The following is a 22,373-nucleotide window of genomic DNA, read 5'->3' on the forward strand; positions in this document are numbered from 1 at the left end:
CCCCTCACCAACAGCTGCATCACTGCAGAGGGAATCTGAGAGACTTTAGGAACTTTGCTAATGTTTGTAAGCGAATAAAATATTACAAAATAGGCATTTTAGCCAGTCTCATTCTCCAAATGCTGCTATGCATGAACTCACACACACATGCCCAGTTGTCCAGGGGCTTCTTTCTCTTGGAGCCAGGACAGCAGAGCTTGGAGGCAACATTGTCCCAAATTGCGAGCACACAATGTTTCATCTTTTTTTTTTTTTTTTTTAATTTTTTTTTATTTATTTATGATAGTCACACACAGAGAGAGAGAGAGAGGCAGAGACATAGGCAGAGGGAGAAGCAGGCTCCATGCACCGGGAGCCTGACGTGGGATTCGATCCTGGGTCTCCAGGATCGCGCCCTGGGCCAAAGGCAGGCGCTAAACCGCTGCGCCAATTAACACTGACAGCACTTACTCGGGCTCAGAAACAATGAGATTCCATTTTACAAAGGGGAAAAACTGAGGCTTTTTTGAGGAAAGTTGATGGATACCAGAGGTCTGACACATCAATGCTTTTATTAGACTTGGATCAATCATGAAAGTGATTGTTATCTAAATACCTGGCAACTCGCAAGACGATACAGTGGTGGAAAATTTAAATACCTTCCCCCTTCAGCATCTGCTTTCCTTGGATGCCATCAATCCAAATAACTACATCTTTGTCTACTTGAAAGTGAGAGCTAGAGACAGGGAAGGAAGATGCTCAGATTGCAAAAGATATCTTTTTTTTTATTCAGATGCACTGTATTCTCCCCATGGATACATGGGGACTTCGACAGGCAATGGCTAAGAACCACTTCAATGCCAACGTCCCACCCATCATTACGTTCTTTCTGGAGTAATGTGTACTGAACAGTATGCCAGAAGTTTATTAACAAGGCTGCAAATCTTGACCTAGATTTTGCATAGCTTCAAAAAATAAAAATAAAAAAACAGAGCCTGAAAATGTCTATTTAAATAACAACTGAGACTGATACTTCCCACACCCACATTTAAAACTTTCAAAATCATCTACTTTCCCCCATCCTTGTATCTGACAATGTTCAACAAGAACATTAGGTAAAAATTAGTACCAGATTCTAATAGAAATATGAACTCTATGTCCTTCAGATCTTTTTGATTGTTTACTCTTTGCAATTTAAGGTTTTATTCGCCTGCTGAAATATAGGATTCCAGAATTCAAATGAATAAAATCATACACATTTAACAAAGTATTGGAGAAATTTTTATTGAAATTGGACCCAGAGCTATTTAAGATTGATGGTGACTCATAACACAGTAAAAAGTTTTATATTTAACTATTTTTCCAAATAGTATTTTTTGTCTTGCCCTAAATTATATCAAAAATGTCTTTAAAAGATCCTTTTCATCTTTATCATTATTTTTGCTCTCCTTTCTTTTACTTATGAAGAGAGAAAACAACAAAGAGGTCAATCCTTCCTCTAATGTTTGAGAAATGCCAGTCACACCATTATGATTGGGATGGAGAATAATACCATAAATGAATTTCAGGATTGGGTTTATCTTCAAAGTCGCCATGTGACATCAAAACCATTCTAATAAAAAATAATTCATATCACAGTTTAAAGCTAAGGGCTTGTAACCCACTCCTTTCACATCTAAGGAAATGAAAGCCTGGAGTGGTCAACTGACCTCTCCAAAGTCACACAGCTCAGCTGGTTCTAGAGCTCAGATTTCATAGGTGCCAATCTAGCGCTCTATTAGATCATAACTGATCTTTGATTTCCATAAACAAGCTCTTCAGAGCTTACAATTTCATCTATTTTCTAAGCTTCTATTACTCCACACAGCATGAACACCACTTGATGAGTCAACTTAACTTTCTATTAATATGAAACACTATTCAAAATGATCAAAAACATAACTCTGCCTTTCGCTCCACTGAAAAGATTAAACCACTAATGCCCATGAGAAATCTGAAATAAAATTTGGGATACTTTTAGGTTGTCTAACCTAGATACGTCTACTCTAAAAATAGAATTCCCCTCTTAATCACAGTCAAACCATAATCATAGCTTTGCTACAACATATTTTCAAGAAGGTTTTATAGATAGCTAGCAAGCAAAATGTAGGTATACTACAGTAAAAGCTTATATAAGCAGTTTTTAAAGTAAGAATTTTAAAGATAATTTACCATTAGATCCATCAGTGCAGACAGAACTCTTATTCTCTAAAACTCAAGAGCACTTAATTTACCTAGCTCAGCAACTTATTATCTTCAACAATCATTTGTTGACTCCTCAACAATTTGCACTGCCAGTGCCAGGTGCACAGAAACCCAAAAGCAGGAGATGCTGTCCTTGCTCACTGGGGGCTGATGAGGGAGATAATTAAGGAGGCTTTCATAGTGGCATCTGACCGAGTCAAGGTGTGCACGTGATGAATGTGTATCTGTGAATGTGCACTTGGAGGGGCAGTTAATAGAACTACTTGGGTTTTCTCAGGGAACATGACTTGACAGATTTAGTAAACAGTACAGCTGGTCCTTGACCAGTGTGGGTTTGAACTTTGAGGCTCACTTATACCCAGATTATTTTTTCTGTAAAGGCAGTACAGTACTGTAAATATATTTTCTCTTCCTTATGATTTTCTTAATAACATTGTTTTCTCTTAATTTACTCTAAGAATACAGTATATAATACATATAACATACACAACATACGTTAATTGACGCTTCATGTTACAGGTGAGGCTTCTGGTCAACAGCAGGCTATTGGTAGTTTTAGGAGAGTTAAATGTTATACGTGGATTTTTTTTTTTTTACTACAGGTGGGGGATCATCACCCTAAAACCTGCATTGTTCAAGGGCCAACTACATATGTACAAAAGCAGGGTAAGATAAATTAGAATAAAGCAACAGAAAGCAGAAGAATCCCTCTAATCATGCCCCAAACAGCAAAAAAAAAAAAAAAAAATGGTGCAGGAAACAAAATATCCTTTGAAAGGGACTCTTTTCTTGAAAATAAGTCAGCAACAAAATACCTTCCACATATTTCTTCATAATCCCTCATAATCATTCACAATACTAAAATCAGAAAGCAAAACCGTAACAATAGGAAGCAGATCAATTACTGCCAGAGGCCAGGGTGTGGAGAGAAAGGGGGGCAAAGAGGACTTAGTGGGGGGGTTGGAAATAGTCTACATCATGATTGTGAAAAGTCACTGAAATGTACCCTTAACCAGTGAAGTTAATTGTATATTCAAGTATACTCCAACTAAACTGGTTAAAAACAAAACGAAACTCAGGGCCACATCATTTACCCTGGAAATCAGTAACCTCATCACTAAGATCTGAAAATCCTTCAGCAGATGGTACTCTCCATCTTTAAATACTTAACAATCTGTGATGGGTAAGTAGCTAGAGACCACCAAAAGAGAAAAAGAAAAAAAACAATAGTCAAATTAACTGTTTATAGGGAAACTAAACTATGCCACTTCTACAACTTCCAATAGATTTTACTTTTATAATAGATTTCCATAAAGTGGTCTAATAATACTTAGTCTAAAATAAACCTCCTTGGGGTGGCTCAGTGGATAACATTTGCCTTCAGCTCAGGTCATGAGCCCAGGACCCTGGGATTGAGCCCCGCATCAGGCTCCCTCAGTGGGAAATCTGCTTCTCCCCCTCTTCCCTACCCACCCCTTCATTCATGCTCTCTCTCTCAACTAAATAACATCTTTAATAGGGCAGCCTGGGTGGCTCAGCGGTTTAGCGCCGCCTGCAGCCCAGGGCCTGATCCTGGAGACCCAGGATTGAGTCCCACATCGGGCTCCCTACATGGGGAGGCTCCTCTGCCTGTGTCTCTGCCTCTCTCTCTCTGTGTCTCTCATGAATAAATATATTAAAAAAATTTTTTTAAGAAAATTCAGTTAAAAAATAAATAAAAACAAATAATAAATAAAATAAACTTCCTCACTGTAAAAGAATAATCTTCCTAAAGCTCTTGGTGATTCATGTAGGGCAATATATATATGAGTCTGAAGAATTACCAAGAAATGTGTAGAAGAAAACCAACAAGTACAGAAACATGAAGAAATATGGGTCAGTTTATAAATCAACTCCAAAATTATTCTTTAAAACTCTTTGATGCGTTAACTGGGAGACATCTCTTAAGCACTCACAAAGCTTTGACCTGGTCTACTGGACATGCTTATCTAGGATATAAATAAAGATGTAAGATAGGCTTATCAAAGGTATAGCTGATTCAGAGGTTAAAAATGGCTAAAATAGGGGCACCTGGGTGGCCCAGTGGCTAAGCATCTGCCTTTGGCTCAGGTCGTGATCTCAGGGTCCTGGGATTGAGTTCTGCACTGGGCTCTCTGCTCTGCGGGGACTCTGCTTCCTCCTCTCCCTCTCCTTCTGTGCTCTCTCTCTCAAATAAGAAAGATAATAAATAAGATAATAAGATAAATAAGAAATCTTTAAAAAAGTAAAAATAAAAACGGCTAAAATTTAATATAACAGAATTATGATTCTAAATGTATAAAGATGGAATAGGATAGTGTTATTGTCAAATACAGAGGAAAAAAATTTCATTATTCAACAAATATTCTCTACCATGTATTGGTAATAGATGGAAAAAGACACCAAAACTAAAAAGGAGCCCTTGCCCTCACAAAGTTTATCAACCAAAAAATGTAAGTAATGTGCTCCAAGGTAGGAGTTATTAACTACTTAATCTGAAAAAGACCTACGAGCTTGAGTTTATCACTCAGCTCTTACCTATGGCATAAATACTAGTGAACTTACAGGCTGAAGTAACAGAAGTATCAGATTCAAGGCAAATAAACACAAGTACTACTCTGCTTTAAATGGCCAACCGTGTAGGGTGTGGATAATTCTTGATTATGCTCAGGATGTCCTCATTCCAGGTCCATTCAAAAGCCCAGCTTGGATGCCTGAATCTGCTACATGTGGCCATCCCCCCACCACTAAAGTCCCTAACATGATGCACAAGCCTGGAATTACCCTGTACCTCCTATACGATCCAGGCTGATAAGAGTGTTAGTTAAGGTCAGATCTTGACAAACCGAGGCATGGGCAGATAGCAAAAGGACCCAGAAATATTTAAATCAACTAGGGAAGTGTAGGTGGAAGGTGGACCACCATATGAGGGAAGAGACCTCATTCTGAGTGGCAGAAAGTAGAGGGGCATATATGGCTCACGATATGAGCATTCCAGCACTGAACAACTGCAAATTTAAAGAGGCTGCCTCATGAGGTAGGGATACCTGTCATCCCACAACCTGTCTCCCAACGCCCAGATTTTCAACCTTCCACAACAGCAACAAAATCGATCTTTCTCCTCTTCGGTTAGGCCCATGACTACACACCCCCGTGCCTACAATTCTGACACTCTTTCAGTGGCTCTCTTATCACCTACAGGATCAAAGCCAAACACTGGTCATGCTGGCAGACAGGGTCCCCTGTCAGATTTGCCTCTTTGGCCACGCTCCCTTCCATGCTGTATCCAGCAATTCCAAATCACTGCACAACACTCTCGTGGGGCCTTGCTTTTGCTTGGCCGTTCACTGTGTGCCTGCCATTCACTGTGTGAAACAGCCTACACCTCCTGATGGGTGTCTGGAGGCTTCAGCCCACTCGGCCTTCACATTGTTCATACAATCCCTCCTCCGAGAAGCATCTCACGCGTTACCACTTCCTCCTCTCCATGCCCGTGGCGCCTTACTGGTCTCCATGAAAACATTCACCCCAGATACCAAGTTACAGCTGTATCTCCCTGCTAAATCTTAAACCCCTGCCTGGTTCCTTTGATCCCTAGGATTTAGCTCAGGTTGCAATACTTCATAGATATTTTTGACGAGTCAGGGATTCCAAGACAGCCCAGTTCTCTATGTCCTGGCTGACCTTACACCCACCAGCAGTGTATCCACTGGGGTGATGCAGGAAGTACAGAGTGAGCCCAGGCAAATGTTGTCATCTTGGGGCAACTCTGAACAATCCAGGCAGCCTTAGTCGGGATAGAGGATTAGAACCAAAATGAGTATCTCACAGACGCTCTTGGCCACTGTGAAATCAGCTGGATTCAAATCTTGCTTCCTATCAAATCTTCATTATCTATGTGACCTTGAGTAATTAACTTAAGGTCTCAAAGCCCAGGTTCCCTGGTCTACAACATAAAGATAATTATAGCCCTTACCTCAAAGGGTCACTGTGAGGATTGCATGCCAATGTGTTATAAAGGAGGTAGTGAAGGAATCAGGACACGGAAAATGCTCACTAAATGTCTGATGGCTCAGCAACCTTGTCCTGCCCACTTTTCCATTAACGAATGGAGATACTACCTACTCTGGAATAAGGTGTTTCAACTAAATGTGTAAAAATTCTGGGTACATAGGAGTCACTGGATTATGAATCACTGATTTCTTTTTTTTTTTTTAAGATTTTATTTATTTATCCATGAAAGACATACAGAGAGAGGAAGACACATGAGCATGGAGGAAAGAAGGCTCCATGCAGGGAGCCCAATGTGGGACTCGATTCCACGACCCCAGGACCACACCCTGAGCCAAAGGCAGATGCTCAACCACTGAGCCACGCAGGCGTCCATGAATCACTCATTTCTACACTAAGAAAATTACTTTTTCTTTCCAGGATTATACAACTAGAGAATCTTCATGAGGTTCAAAGCACAAAGACTATAATCACCTCACATAATACTCCTTACATGCTGTGAAGATCCCTTAAAAAGAAGCTTTTTATGTAGTCCAATAATTAATTTGTTTAGACAGAATTTAAACAGATCCTGGTATTTCTCTAGATTTGACAAAAAAAAAAAAGGCACACTCAAAAGTTTCATTAAATTCACTCAAATGTATCCCATCACTTTTGTTCATCAATTCTCTATAAACAATAACATTTAGCTTCAAACTACATTTGGTCAAAGAAGTGTTATATCCAAGAGAGAGGTTTCTGGAAAATGTCATAATGGCAAAATCCATAAAATACTAAGTACAGCGTCTATTTCACAAATTTATCTTAGGGATAAATGCACCTGGTTCCAAACAACACATTTTGTACAGTGTTGCACATTTCAAAAGTTCATTTTTAACACTCAGCACAGAGCCTATTATACAAATAAGTGTTTATAAACCTAGCACCTTATTGACTGGCTACGATCCAATTACTAATATTGTCATTTTCTAGGGTTTTAATGATTCTGAGTCAGTAGCTAAAATAATATCTCATTTAGAAAAGATGAATAAAACTACAAGGCAAACAGTTTATGGTAAGTAGCTCTCAACCTACATGCCAGCAGCAGCTGGGTGGGACAGCTATTTAGATGCAAAAACATGAATATAAGCAAGAATAATGTTGATATATCCTGTAGGACTAATATGGTACATCGGAAATAAGGAATAGAGGAGCTTCCTTGCACTAAAATTTTCAAACTTGTGGGGCACTTGGGTGGCTCAACCGGTTGAGCCTCTAACTCTTGATGTTGGCTCAGGTCATGATCTCGGGGTCCTGGAATAGAGTCCCATGTGTGGGGTTCCATCCTCAGCAGGAAGTCTGCTTATGGATTCTCTCTCTTTCCCTCTCCCTCGGCCCTCCACCTTGCTCATGCTTTCTCTCTCTCTCAAATAACTAAATAAATCTTTAAAAAAAATTTTTTTTTCAACCTTGTGGGGTGCCTGGCTGGCTTGGGGAGGAAGAGCATGCGATTCTTGATCTTGGGGTTGTGAGTTTGAGCCCCACGCTGGGTATGGCGATTGCTTAAATAAATAAAACTTTAAAAAGGATTTCTTTTTGAACTTGTACAACACCACAGATTTCCTAAATGCAAAATATATTGAGATACTCATTTTTTGTCAGAATGGTTCTTCCAAAGTCAAGTAACTATCTCTTTGTCCAGCAGAAACTGTTATAGAAAACATGTATTTAAAAAAAAAAAACATGTATTTTGTAGCTACTCAAATTTTTATGTACAAAATCTCTGATTAATCTACATTATGGGAAAACATTTCTTTCAAGAAAAAACATAGGAGGGATCCCTGGGTGGCGCAGCGGTTTGGCGCCTGCCTTTGGCCCAGGGCGCGGTCCTGGAGACCCGGGATCGAATCCCATGTCGGGCTCCCGGTGCATGGAGCCTGCTTCTCCCTCTGCCTGTGTCTCTGCCTCTCTCTCTCTCTCACTGTGTGCCTATCATAAATAAATAAAAGTTTAAAAAAATTAAAAAAAAAAAAAAGAAAAAACATAGGAGTAAGGAACTTACTAACCTAAGGCAAAAAGCATTTATCTTATCTGGAACCTGATAATATTTACTTATTCTTTATATATTAATATATTAATTTTCATATGTAATTTATTAATGTATAAACTATATTACTATATGTAAATAACAAATATATATTATTTGTTATTATTAACCCCTTAAATTATTATTTTTTTAATTTTTCATTGTGGTAAAATTCCCAACACAAAATTTACCATCTTAAGCTGTTTTTAGATGTACAGTTCAGTTGTATTAAATATGTTCCTAATGTTATGCAACCATCACCAACATCCATTTCCAGAACTCTTTCCAGATTTCAGTTCTTGTAGAACTGAAACTCTGTACCCATTGAATAACAAATCCCATTCCCACTCACTGTGACCCCTGGCAACTACTTTCCATCTCTGTGATTTTGATTATTCTAAGTATTTCATAAAGTGGAATCATATGGTATCTGTCCTTTTGTGATTGGCTTACTTCACTTAGCATAATGTCTTCGAGGCTCATCCATGTTGTAGCATGTGTCAGAATTTCCTTTGTTTTGAAGGCTGAATACTATTGCGTTCTATGGCCATACCACATTTTGCTTATTCATTCATCTACTGATGGACACTTGTGTTACATGTACATTTTAGTTACCATAAATGATACCACTATGAACATGGGAATACAAATATCTCAAGACCCTGCTTTCAATTCTTCTGGATGTATACCCAGAAGTGGAATTGCCAAGTCATATGATAAATCTACTTTTACAAGTTATAATTTTTGGATGAGTAAATTCAGTCAATGAGTAATTAAATCAATCATTATGTTCCTCAAAATACAAAGATTATGTAATAGTACTTAAATATTCCAAGACATTATGTCAACAAAATTCGGTTTTCTGCTATTATTATAAGCTGGCAATGTCCCATCCTACCAGGCATGTCCAAATACAAAAAAAAAAAAAAAAAAAAAAAGAATGCTGATGAGATGCTAGCCTACCCTCCACCTTTTTTTGCCTAAAAGAATAGTCTCCATGATATATTCAGTGCCGGACCGCAGGGACTCTAACAATCAATTAAACTGTTTGTAAGACACACACACACACTTGTTATGCTCATCAAACATGCAGGCACAGCAGCTTTCCCACATTGTTGTTTTTTAGTTGGTCCTCAGGAGAGGGATCTCTATTTAACAACGTTGAATTCTGGGGCTCTTTGTCTAGGTTAGAAGTATTACTGGAGTCTCTTTCAAGTACTTTCCAGAGTAGGTGGCAATGACTTCAGGGCAAAGAATCTTTACTTTTAGCTTTCTCTAAAAAAAGCTATTTGTCTCATTAATAAGTCTCATTAATAAGTATAGAACAATAACACTGGCATTTTCTGCTATCCTATAGAAATGAAGCATAATGTTAATGAAATGTAATACAATCAATCTACTAGGCGCTTCTTTTTTTAATGTTTCAATACACACTGAGACATCATGTTTTGTATTAATACATTTCTTAAACAGTGGTATAATACACAAAAAAATTCACCATCTCAACCATTTTTTTTTCATCTCAACCATTTTTAAGTACACTTCAGTGGCATTAAATATATTCCTATTTTTGTCCAATCATCACCACCATCCATCTACAGAACTCTTTTCACCTTCAAAAACTGGAATTCTGTACCCATTAAATAGAAGTTAATAGACTCTGTACCCTACACCCACCCCTACCCCACCCCACACACAATATTTGGCAAACACTGATTCTGTCTCCATGAATTTGACTTTAAGTACTCCATGTAAGTGGGATTATAGCATGTGTCCTTTTGTGACTGGCTTATTTCATTGTGCCTAAGTCTTCCAGGTTCATCCATGTTGAAGCATGTGTCTACTGGGCACTTCTTACCTCATGTACCACAGGAAAGCGTTTATCTTCAGAACAGAAATGTAGAGCCAGATGCATCTCATCCATGAAGCCCTTGTGAATGGAGAGTCCCAATATAAATTACTGTGTTGGGATCCCAGGGTGGCTCAGCAGTTTAGCGCCACCTTCAGCCCAGGGCCTGATCCTGGAGACCCAGGATGGAGTCCCACGTCCAGCTCCCTGCATGGAGCCTGCTTCTCCCTCTGCCTGTGTCTCTGCCTCTCTCTCTCTCTCTCTGGGTCGCTCATGAATAAATAAAATCTTAAAAAAAAACAACTTAAAATAAACAAATAAATTACTGTTTATTAAAGCAAGAGTCTGACTGCACTGGCAGGATCCAGGAAGACTAGCATCCACAGCACCACAGGATGCTGCTTCCAGCAAGTGAGCAGGTAGGGTGTGTGAGCCAGGCCACCTGGCATGTCTGTAAAGTAAGTTAGGATATGGTTTCACTGAGGATTGAACTTTTCATTTTTAATGTCTGCCATACTGGATCTTTAGGGCTTTGGGGAAATTAATGTTGATATAAATGACAGGCTGGGAAAGAGCGACACTGTTAGTAAACATCAAATTAATAGCTCCATTACATTTAAGGCAATTTTGCTATCTTGAGGTTTATACCAAATTGCACCATAAAAAAATGCAACTTGCTTCATAAAATATAGCATTTATTATATTATCTTTTGTAGCGCTTTTTGGCTCTGTGGCTATTTTATGTAAGCCTTATTTCCCTAATTAAATTATATATTTCAAAGACATAGTCTTTGAATTCTTTTATATCCATTTCACATCAATGTTCACACAAAACTAGGTATTCGATAAAATGCTACTGGTTGATCACCTAACACATAAAAAATAAATGGACTGATTGATCACTAAAAAAAGTAGTTAAACAAGGCAGTATTTATAGCTTAGTGGTTAAAGTTTGTTTTGTGGTCAAGCACTTCCTAATTTAAATCGCAGTTTTACTCAAGAGTTATTCTGAATTACATAACAACATATTCAATACCACCGGATTGAAATGTGAAATAGAGTAAATAATCCATTACATTTCCACCATTAGTGGTAGTAATGTTGCAATAGACCTCTTGTGATAATATCAGGCAGTAGTACCACTAGAAGATGGTTAGGTCATGAGGATAGAGCCCTCATAAATAGGATTAGTGCTCTTATAAAAGAGACACAGGAGAGCTTCCTTATCTCTTCTGCCATGTAAGGACAGAAGACTAGAAAGTTGTCCATGAAATGGGAAATGGGCCTTCATGATACACGGAATCTGCCTGAATCTTGATCTTGGACTTGCCAGTCTCCAGAATTGTAAGAAATAAATGTTTATTATTTAAGCTGCCCAATCTATAGTAGTTTGTTACAGTAGCCTAAAAAGACTAAGACAGCTATGGATTCACTTTATGTATGTATCTTTAACTTTTCCTGTTTTCTGACTTGAATTGAAAAGGGCAAGTGCAAGAGGACTTGATTTTACTTTTATTCTCTTTCAGATATCTTATTTTATTGTCAGGTATCAGTAACTAGGGATGGCTCATTAGAACTGTATAGGTACCAGATTTTGGTCTTGGAAAAAGGAAAAAGTAGAAGGATGTCACTCAGCACCTTCAACTTGCACTGATTATCTGCCAATGTTTTCCACTGGTCAAACCTAACCAGAATCCAGAGAACTCACTGATGGATTTCAAACTTTTGGGTATTTGCTTTAATACGAGTTCCATTTCCAATTAGGATACAGAGCATGTAGAAAGGTCTTTGATCTCATGGTAAAAAGAAATTTCACCTGGGCAAAATAAAAACATACTTTTCTGTGGGTCAGTCTAGCAAAGAGTAATAATAACATAGAAGCCTTGATGACCTAATTTCAACAAGAAACAAGTCCTTCAAAGGCAAGTTGAAAGCCAGTGTAAGCTGCATTTCTGAAGGCTGTGTGTGCCTGGCTAGCCTGCAGAGAGGGAGGAAATCCCACAGACAGGACCTGATCTGCCAGGAACACGGAGAGAGAGACCAGCCTTACAGGACAGTGTGAACAGGTAGGACAGAAAGACTGGAATCTGAAAGAATAAGAAAGGCAACAACAAATCACTTTACTAGAATTTACCCCCATAACCTTCATCCCAAAAACCAGGCAAGAGAGCAACAGAGGTTAGAAAGCCAAGAGAAGACACACAGCCCATATATTCTCAAGGTACTTCAGTCTCTGAATGCAAAGGGGAATCAAAATATCTAAAATGGCAGTCCAACTCTCCCAGCTGACACACTGACAGAGTAAAAAAAAAAGGAAGATCAGGTGAATTCAGTCTGATTAAAAGTGCAACTCAGGGGGATCCCTGGGTGGCTCAGTAGTTTGGCACCTGCCTTTGGCCCAGGGCACGATCCTGGAGTCCCGGGATCGAGTCCCGTGTCGGGCTCCCAGCATGGAGCCTGCTTCTCCCTCCTCCTGTGTCTCTGTCTCTCTCTATCATGAATAAATAAATAAATAAATCTTTAAAAAAAAAAAAAGTGCAACTCAAGAGTTTAGTTAAATTCTAAGGTGGGGAGGATCCTGGGTGGCTCAGTGGTTTAGGGCCTGCCTTTGGCCCAGGGTGTGATCCTGGAGTCCTGGGATCGAGTCCCACATCAGGCTCCCTGCATAGAGCCTGCTTCCCCCTCTACCTATTTCTCTGCCTCTCTCTGTGTGTCCGTCATGAATAAATAAATAAAATCTTAAAAAAAAAATTCTAAAGGATCTGAATATTCAGCTCCTTACCCTAATCTCCATGAAGAAAGAGCTTGCATGCTCTGAGATTTGAAACAAACAAAATATTATACTTCAGTCTTTACTATTTTATTTACACCACCTGGGATAAAGTTTATTGGATGGGATATCTCCTGAGGTATGGCAAATAAAAGCAAAGATGGGCTATTGGGACTATATCCAAATAAAAAGCTTCTGCACAGCAAAAACAACAATCAACAATACTCAAAGGCCGTCTGCTGAATGGGAAGAGGATACTGGCAAATGACATATCTGACAAAGGTTAGTATCCAAAATATATAAGGAACTTATACAATGCCAAGAAAACCCAAATAATCTGATTAAAAATGGGCAGAAGACATAAACAGATGTTTCTCCAAAGACGGCATCCAACAGACACATGAAAAGATGCTCAGCATCACTCATCATCAGAAAAACGCAAATCAAAACTACAATGAGATATCACATCAGAATGGCCAAAATCAAAACCACAAGAAACAATAAGTGTTGGCAAGGATGTAGAGAAAGGGGAACACTTGTGCACTACTGGTAGGAATGCAAACTGGTGCAGCCACTTCGGAAAACAGTATGAAATTCCGCAAAAATTAAAAATAGAGTATCTTACCATCCAGTAATCACACTCCGGGGTAGTTACTGAAAAAGTAGAAAAACACTAACTCAAAGGGATACATGCAGCCCTGTGTTTATAGTAGCATGATATTCAATACCTAAACTATGTAAACAGCCTAAGTGTTCACTGATAGATGAATGGATAAAGAATACACACACACACAATGGTATATTATTTAGTCATAAAAATGAAGTCTTGTCATTTGCAACAACATAGATGGAGCTAGAGAATATAAAGCTAAGTGAAATAAGCCAGTCAGAGAAGGACAGATACCTTGTGACTTTACTCATATGTGGAATTTAAAAAACAAAACAGATGAGCAAAGAAAAAAAGAGAGAGAGAAATCAATAAAACTAGACTCTTGAGAACAAAGTGATGGTTGCCAGAGGGGTGGGGGGATAAGTGATAGGGATTAAAGAGCACACTTTTCATGATAAGTACTGAAGAAGGTATAGAATTGCTGAATCACTATACTTTACACCAGAAACTAATATAACATGGTATATTAATTATATTGAAATTAAAATGAAAACTTAATTTAAAAAGTAAAAATCTGGAAAAAAAAAAAGTTTATTGGATAGACCTGCTAATTGGACATCACAAAAAACAAGTCAGTAAATCTTACATTTTCCAAAATAAACAGAGAAAAAGAACAGGAAAAAAAAATGAACTAAGTAGCAGTGACCTGAGAAATAACAGCAAATTATCCAAAATATGAATAATTTAAAAAACAGAGAACAATGGGATTTAAAATATTTCAAGGAATGTGACTGAAATATATCAAATTTTGAAAAACATCAAACCATTAACCCAAGATGTTCAATGAATCCCAAACAGAAAAATACAAGCAAAATCACACCTAGGCATATCATGGCCTAATTTCTAAAAACAAACAATAAAAAGAAAAAAATTAAAAAGCAAGAGGAGGAAAAAAGACATTACGTACAGGGGAACAAAGATAATAATAATGGCCAACTTCTCATTAGAAGCAATAGAAGCCAGAATGGAACAACCTACCTAAAGTGCTAAAAGGAAAAAATAAAAAACTGTCAAACTACAATCCTGTGCTTAGCAAAATACTCCTCAAAAAATGAAATCAACGTTAAAGATGTTTTCAGCTAAATGAAAGCTGAGAAAATTTGTCACTAGCAGATCCACATTACAGTAAATTATAGTGGAAGTTCTTCAGGTTGATGGAAATAATACCAAACAGAAAAAATCAGATTTACAAGAAGGAATAAACAAAGACATGGTAAAAGTGTGGATAAATATTTTAAAGTTTTTTAAAATGATAATTAGCTGTAAAGTAAAATATACTATTATATTACGGAGTTTATAACTTATGTAGAAGTAAAATATATGACAACAGCACAACAGAAGAGAGGAGAGTACATGGAAATGTACAGTTCTAAGATTTTTAGATTAAATTCAAAGTTGTAATATGAATTTAACATAGATGAATCCCTAAAACAACCATTAAAAATTAAAACCAAACCGTGGCTAAAAAGCCAAGGAGATTAAGTAAAATACCAAAAACTACTTGAGTAATCCAAAATTAGGCAGACTAATACAGCAAATAAGTACAATACAAATAATAAGAGAGCAGACTTAAAATTATCAATTTATGTAGTATCAATAATTACAATAAATATAAATGGACAAAACCCTCAATGAAGAGGGGATAACGTTCAAGACTGGATAAAAAGCAATGCATAACTATATGCCATTTATAAAAAACACACTTTAAGTATAAAGCCTAGATAGGTTAAAAACAGATTTTATTTATATATACACACACACACATATATATATGTATAATATATGCATATATATATATATATATATATATATATATATATACCATGGTGTATGTGTGTATGTGTGTGTATACATACACCAGTCATAAAAACCTGGTGTGGTTACATTACCATCAGATAAAGTAGACTCCAAGGTAAGGACTGTCCCTAAAGATAAGGAGGTATATTAGATAATGATAAAAGAGTCAATTCAGCACAAAGACATTAAGAGTTCTAAATGTATGCACCTAACTACAGAATCTCAAACTAAATGAAACAAAAATGTACCAAACTAAAGAAACAGAAAAATCCACAATCATAGTTGAAGATTACCTGCATATATGTTCTTCTGTTTGTTTTTTAAGGATATTATTTATTTATTTGAGAGAGAGGGAAAGGAAGAATGGACAAAGGCGGGTGGTGAGGAGTGGCAGAGGGAGACGGAGAGCAGTTAAGCAGGGAGTTTCATGTGGGGCTCAATCTCTGGACCCCAAGATCATGACCTAAGCTGAAGGCAGATGCTTAACCAACTGAGGCACCCAGGTATCCCTATACATTTTCTAATAAACTTCAAATTCTATAGCCATGTGAAATGGAAATAGAAGCCTAGTTTTTTGGGGTTTGATAACAAAATGATCCAAAACATGTGAAATGTTTAGAACAGTACATTATAAAATACAAAGGAACATGAAAGTATCCTTTTTAAGAAATTCTTAGGAATTCCACTCTTTTTTGGTTTTCTTTAAGTCCTAGGAAACCACAGAACATTAATACTGATATAGGCTCTTATATTCACATATTTCTCAACTTTTGGTTCCACTACAAGTATTAATAAATACCTCATTAGCACCTTTCAGCTACTAACTCAAGTGAAATATTAAATCAAACCAAATACCAAATACCAATAAAATCAACTATTAAAAATCAAACGCTGATTTTCCAAGATAAGGAAGATGATGGATGTCTTCCTTCACAATTTATTTTTGAGAGACTTTGGAAATCTCTTAGCAGAAGATATTTCTTTAATGTCCACTGTAATTTCTCTTAGAGAGAAATCACCTCTTGGTCTTCATGCCCCTCATCCCATACAAAAAAGAGATTGCATCTCCTCTCCCTCAATTTCCCAACCCACGCTATTCAAAGTTCAAGCCTAAAGCAAAAAAGCTACATTCTGGACTTCACCAATAGTGAGCATCACCTGGGGATCCTCCCCTAAAAATAAAAAGGTCTAAGGTGGGGCCCTGAAATCTTTATTTTAAATATGTGTCTTTGGCAATTCTTACCAAAAACCTTCAGGTTTTCAAACAGATGCAAAGATGCTCAGCCCTACATCACCAGCCACATAACCATGGCAAGTCAATTACTCCTCCTTGACTCCTCTCTCATCTATAAAATGAAGACATCTCCACCTTTTAGGAGTAAGAAAAGCAGTATAATGCCTTAAATCTAATCAGTGCTCAAATTCTTTGTTGAAGGAATGAATGAAAAACTATGCCTGAGAGGCCAGGTGACCACGTGCCCAAGCTGCATGGTTCAAAAGCACAGACTTACAGGCAGAAATCCAAACGCCACTACCTGCCACACTAGGTTTCTCTACTCCTCGAATCTCCCCCATTCAAATATTTCACCTTATACTGCAAAACAAAATTGCATGGAGCATCCTAGACTGGCCGTGCTGTTTCATGCCTCAGTCCCTTGACTGGGTCCGTCCCATCTGGCTAGAATCTCCCTCTTTAATTTCTCCCCCAACACCCACCCCTAGCCCACCCCTGGCTAACACCTACATTTCCTTGGGTAGGTGGATGTGACTCAGCTCATATCTGACCTTCCTCAAGGAGACCTCCTTGGCCTATTCCCTTCCTACCTTTTAGGCTAGCACATTCTGATCACCACACCATTTTGGGGGGTATCTGGAGGCAAAAAAAAAAAAAAATGGCAGGTATCTGCCCAGAGCACTTGCCAGAGCAAAGAAGCATCTCAGAAAAAAACTTGATGAATGTATGGAGTTAGGTAAGGAGCACAGCCTTAGACATTGTGAAAAATCATTCTCTGGTGCTTTCCGGGGCCAAGAATTGGACCTATAACCGAAACAGTTCAAACAGCAGTACTAAAGGCCCTAGGTGGGGAGGAACTGAGCTCTACTCCCCAACCAACGGCCAGCCTCAACCCACCAGCCACCTCGCTGAGCCCCCCTGGATGCAGCTGCTCCAGGTCCCGTCCAGCCTCCAGGTCACCACAGCCCCAACAATACCTTGATTGCAGCCTCCTGAGACACCCCGAATCCCCACTGAAATGTCAGGATGGGACGCTTATCGTTTTTTTGAGCCACTAGGTTTTAGGGTCACTTCTTATGTAACAGAGATAATACAGATTTTACTTCAACTCCTAGCTTCCTTTTGGCTCAGTATAATCACTTATCTAAAAGTATCTATTTCATAGATAAAAAAAAAAAATCATCAAAGAGCCATAGAGAATACATGTTCTAGTTCCCTCTGGCCACCTTCACCAAAGAGACATCAGATTTCTCAGATTCTAAAATTGTTTAAAAGATACCCTAGTTTCGGTTTTGTGAAGTATTCAGATTAAGTGGGTCGACTATATAATTAAACCACAAAAAAAGAATGAGTGGAATGATATAAGAAGAAATAGTTCAATATTCTTTGAGTTAAATTTGTTTCCAAATAGGACTTATTATAGAATACACATTTCATTAGATATTACTGTAAGCCCCCGTAACGTTTTAAAAACAGGTTTCAGTTCACTGAAGACATTTTTACTTAAAGACCTAAGACTAAATTTAGAAATCACCTTTGCTATATTTATTCCTCCAAATTTAATCAATTTAATAATATCTACATTAATTTTGTCAAAATAAGAAAAATTGTTCCAAGAATATAAATGTTACATACTCTAAGACAAAAAAAAGGGAGGGGGCTAGCTCTCTCAAAGAACATCAAATTCCTCAGCTTAAAAACAACAACAAAAAAAAACCCAGAAACTCCCAAAAAGATATCATTTCATAAAAGCGTTTTTTAAACCTAAGTTTAAAAAACTTAGTACATTTACTTAGTAAGTACATTTTCATGGCCCCAAAGTTTTGATGTTAACAAAAACATCTTAGAATGACTACATTTAAAAATATTTTATGAAAGCTGAACATGTTCCAAAACAGATTTCCATTAAATTTTTAAATAAAACATAGTTTCATCATAGTCTTGCTTCCAAATGTCTAAAAATGTTTAATAAATGGTACTCCAGAAAGCAAATCTTAACTGATACTTTAAAATGAATAGCCACACAGACTATAAAAAAAAAAAAATGCAAAATGGTTAGGGAAAAGCATGCACCTGGCTTATTAAAAGTTACGGACTTTGTTTCAGATTCTGGATGAGAAGTTAAAGCCTATCACACAAGGCAGATCTTCTCTGGGAGAATGTCTGTAACCCTTTCTGCCCTCCCCAGCATTTTCCTGCAAGACATCCATTTTCAATTACCCTCCCTCCTTCCCTCCTTCCCAGGCTCCTGCAAAGTTTACTGCAGCTGGGGGTTCTCAATTTAGCACCATGCACCCCTAAATGAGGACTTCACCCATATCAGCAGTTCCACATCAACAGGGAACCTGTCAGAAATGCAAATTCTCATGTCCTCCTTGGACCTGTTAATCAGGAACTCTGGGAACAGACAGGCAATTTGCATCCAGGTCATTGCTGGGCTACAGTGTGTGAACCACTGACCCAGATCCAAGGTTCCCAAAGCCATCTGTACAGCAGGGTCACAGGTAACCTCCACAGTGCCCCCAAATTCCTGTTCAGGGAAGCCCCTCACCCCCCACGCCCCTGCCTGGCACAGCAGAATCCCAGATGCTCTTATCCAGTAGACAGTGTGGACCACTGGAGCAGGCAATCTAGAAGGGCCCTTCGAGGAAGAACTGAATCTGTTTTGCCAAGTCAGCCCCCATAGTTCCCATTTTGCTTGGGTGTTTGCCAAGCCAGAGAGAACGGAAGGCAAAAGCATAACTCTGCACATGTAGATGCCAGGACCTTGATGCACAGAAAATCCCCGTTCCCGGGAAGCACAAGTCCCAGTCTCCTTTCCAGCATGGTAACAAATGCCCCCAAACTGAAGGCTAGCCATCTGACTCCTCTCCTACTCTGCTTACAAGTATTTATCAGTTTATTTCGGTGTTAAAGAGAAACATGACCTTATTCTCCAACACTGTGCCCCTGGAGAGAGTGCCCTGAATAAGATTCTGTTAAAAGTCTACTGTGGAGCAGACTCAGCTTCCAAGGCATGATGAAATAAACCCAAAATGAGAAGTCAAAATGATACTGTTAGAAATGGTGACAGCCATCAGTGTTGTGGTCAAGCTGATATGTGTCAGGATAAAAACAGTCTTGGTCTCAGCATAGGGGATGGAAAGGCAACTGTCCAGCCTCCTCCGAACCCCTACTCCAATCCCAACAATAGAGTCCATTTTATATGGCAGCCCATTCTGGTCTAGGTCACCTTCATTAAGTTGAAATCTAACTTCATATCACTTTCCCTCATAGGAACCCAAAGGTATGCCTGCCTCACACTGCCACCACCAACAGCCCCCGGCGGGGAACGCACTGTTTGTGGCCCAGAAACATCACCAGATCCCCCTTTGAGATGTTTTTGCACAAGAGATCATTAAATTGTAAGAATGCTTCTGCCACAGTGCTCAACAGAACTTGTGATATGAGATAGAAAAGAAAATGACCTCTAAATATTTTCCCAACTACAAAAAATAAATAATTAAAAAGCTGACCACCACTGATTCAAATATTTAGTATTAAAGTTTCAACAAGGTCAAATATATAATTCATGCCTTCCCAATATAAAAAGTCTAAACAACCAATTCACAGACCAAAAATTATATTAAGAAAGCCTCTGGTTTTACTTTTAACCCTGCCTTCTTTCCCAAAAAGATGCGAGATACCTTGAAGAAAAAATATATAAAATAAAATCAGAGGAAAACATAAAGTTTCAGGACCTAGAGAAAATTAAACCCAGAAACAGCTCAAGATAGGAAAGAGACTAGTCATAATTTCCTACTAAGTTGCTACAGTTGAGCTTCAATTCTGCTTCAAGTTTATTATTTATAATCTAATTCTTTGCCTTGCATATTTCTGACAAATTTTTAAGTGTGTAAAGTGTAGAAGAGCACACTGGATGATAACAACACAAGAGATACTTACTGACATCTCCACCAAAATACAGGCGATATCATGTGGCCACCTCTGGAATTTCTTTCAACCAAATCAAAGAGTAGAGTGGGTAAGAGGGCTACTCAGTCAGGAAGATAACTCTGGAAGGGTCTAAGATAACTCATTGCCACCTGAGTGTTGCCTAGAGCCTTCTACTTGGAAGATCAAACTTGACAAAATCAAAGCAGTGAATGGGCTCTGTAGACTCTTGAAAGAATCATCCACAATAAATAGGCCTCTTAGATTGTTAAGAGCTCAGTAAATTTGTAATTTTCAAAAAAAGTTCCAAAAGCCTGACCAGAATGTAGAACTATCTGCTTCTGAACGGATGCAGCCAAATAGGTACCTAGTGGGCAAAGCCAAACGTTCTCTGAGAAGTAATAGTTTGAAGGACTCACTCTAGGTCATAGGTTCAATAAACCCCCAAAAGTATATTATCAAGGTGATTTTGTTCTAGAAATGGTTCAAAGTGGATATTACCAAGCTTTCTACCACAGCTACAGAAAAAAAAATCTCACATATGTATTACATGTAGAAACTAAAAAAGTCAAACAGAAGCAATGGTCATTGTCAGGAAGTAGGGGGTGGGAGAAATGGGGAGATATTGGCCAAGGAGAACAAATTTTTAAAAAGAGAGCAAAAGAGAGAGAAAACAAACTTAAATAAAATAAACTTCTAGTTATAAGACTAGTAAGTTCTGGAGACTTCATGTACAACATGATGACTATAGTTAATAGTTAATAATACCCTATTCTCTTTGAAATTTGCTAAGAGCGTCAGATCTTAAATGTTCTCCCCAACCCCCCCCCCCTACACACACACTCTTTGTAAGGTAGTAGGTGTGTTGATAATTTAACTGTGGTCACTATTTCACAATGCATACATACACCAAAACACACTATCTTAAACATACACAATTTTTAGCTGTCAATTATACTTCAATAAAGCTGAAAAATACAAATAAAACCAATTAGGAAAAAAAACCGTCTCATGTATTAATTTGCTATGCATTAAGTTGTTAGATATGAACCATTTAAAGATAATGATTTTAGTTTCAGACCAGTTAATACTAAGCCATCCTTTGTGGCAGCAGAGGTGAGGTGATATTCTCTACATCGCCAGGCAGCCTACATACCAATCGTTATGAAACTTGGAAGGTAGGGACAATGCATTATTAATCTTTCTGCTCAGCACCCAAAGTAGTAGTGCGTGAGCACATACGAATCCAATAAATGTGATCAACAAATGAGCTACAGACCATTCGGCAGAACATGGCTGGTGTGGAATACCTTTCAGACCATCGAAACCTGGTCAAACTTGTGGCCCAGAAACATCACCAGATCCCCCTTTGAGATGTTTTTCATAAATGAACTTAATTTACATTCCCTCACATTACTAAAATGGAACAAGCTCTATGGGAAGCTTGAGAGCGTCCCCAGCCTGTTCCTGACACAACAATCACAACAATCAATACAAGATACTCTGAGAACCAAGTTCAACCAGCTATGGACACAGCAACGCAATCACCACAACTCTATATACTCGAAATTGTTCTTGAGTTTATAAGAGATGTTCCAAATGTTTCACAGAAATCCAAAGAGAAATATACAGAATTGTTCTGATATTCTGGCTAGTAACCTTATGCAAACAAAATGAGGTTAGCTTGGCATGATTTGTTCATACTGACACTATTCTTGATTTTAGTTATTACTACTTTCTTTTCTACAAGTACACAACCATCTGCTTAACACCGTTTTAGAAGGCTGCCAAGGATAGGGAGTA

The 22,373-nt window shown here is 38.1% G+C and overlaps 1 protein-coding gene across 6 annotated transcripts in view; it reads right to left on the reverse strand.

Annotated features, from left to right (window-relative positions):
- Nucleotides 1-22,373, reverse strand: part of FAM110B (family with sequence similarity 110 member B) — a 224,527-nt gene that overhangs the window by 110,642 nt on the left and 91,512 nt on the right. The window lies entirely within an intron of this gene.

This window comes from Canis aureus, chromosome 28 (genome assembly GCF_053574225.1).
Source record: "Canis aureus isolate CA01 chromosome 28, VMU_Caureus_v.1.0, whole genome shotgun sequence".
Taxonomy (NCBI): Eukaryota; Metazoa; Chordata; class Mammalia; order Carnivora; family Canidae; genus Canis; species Canis aureus.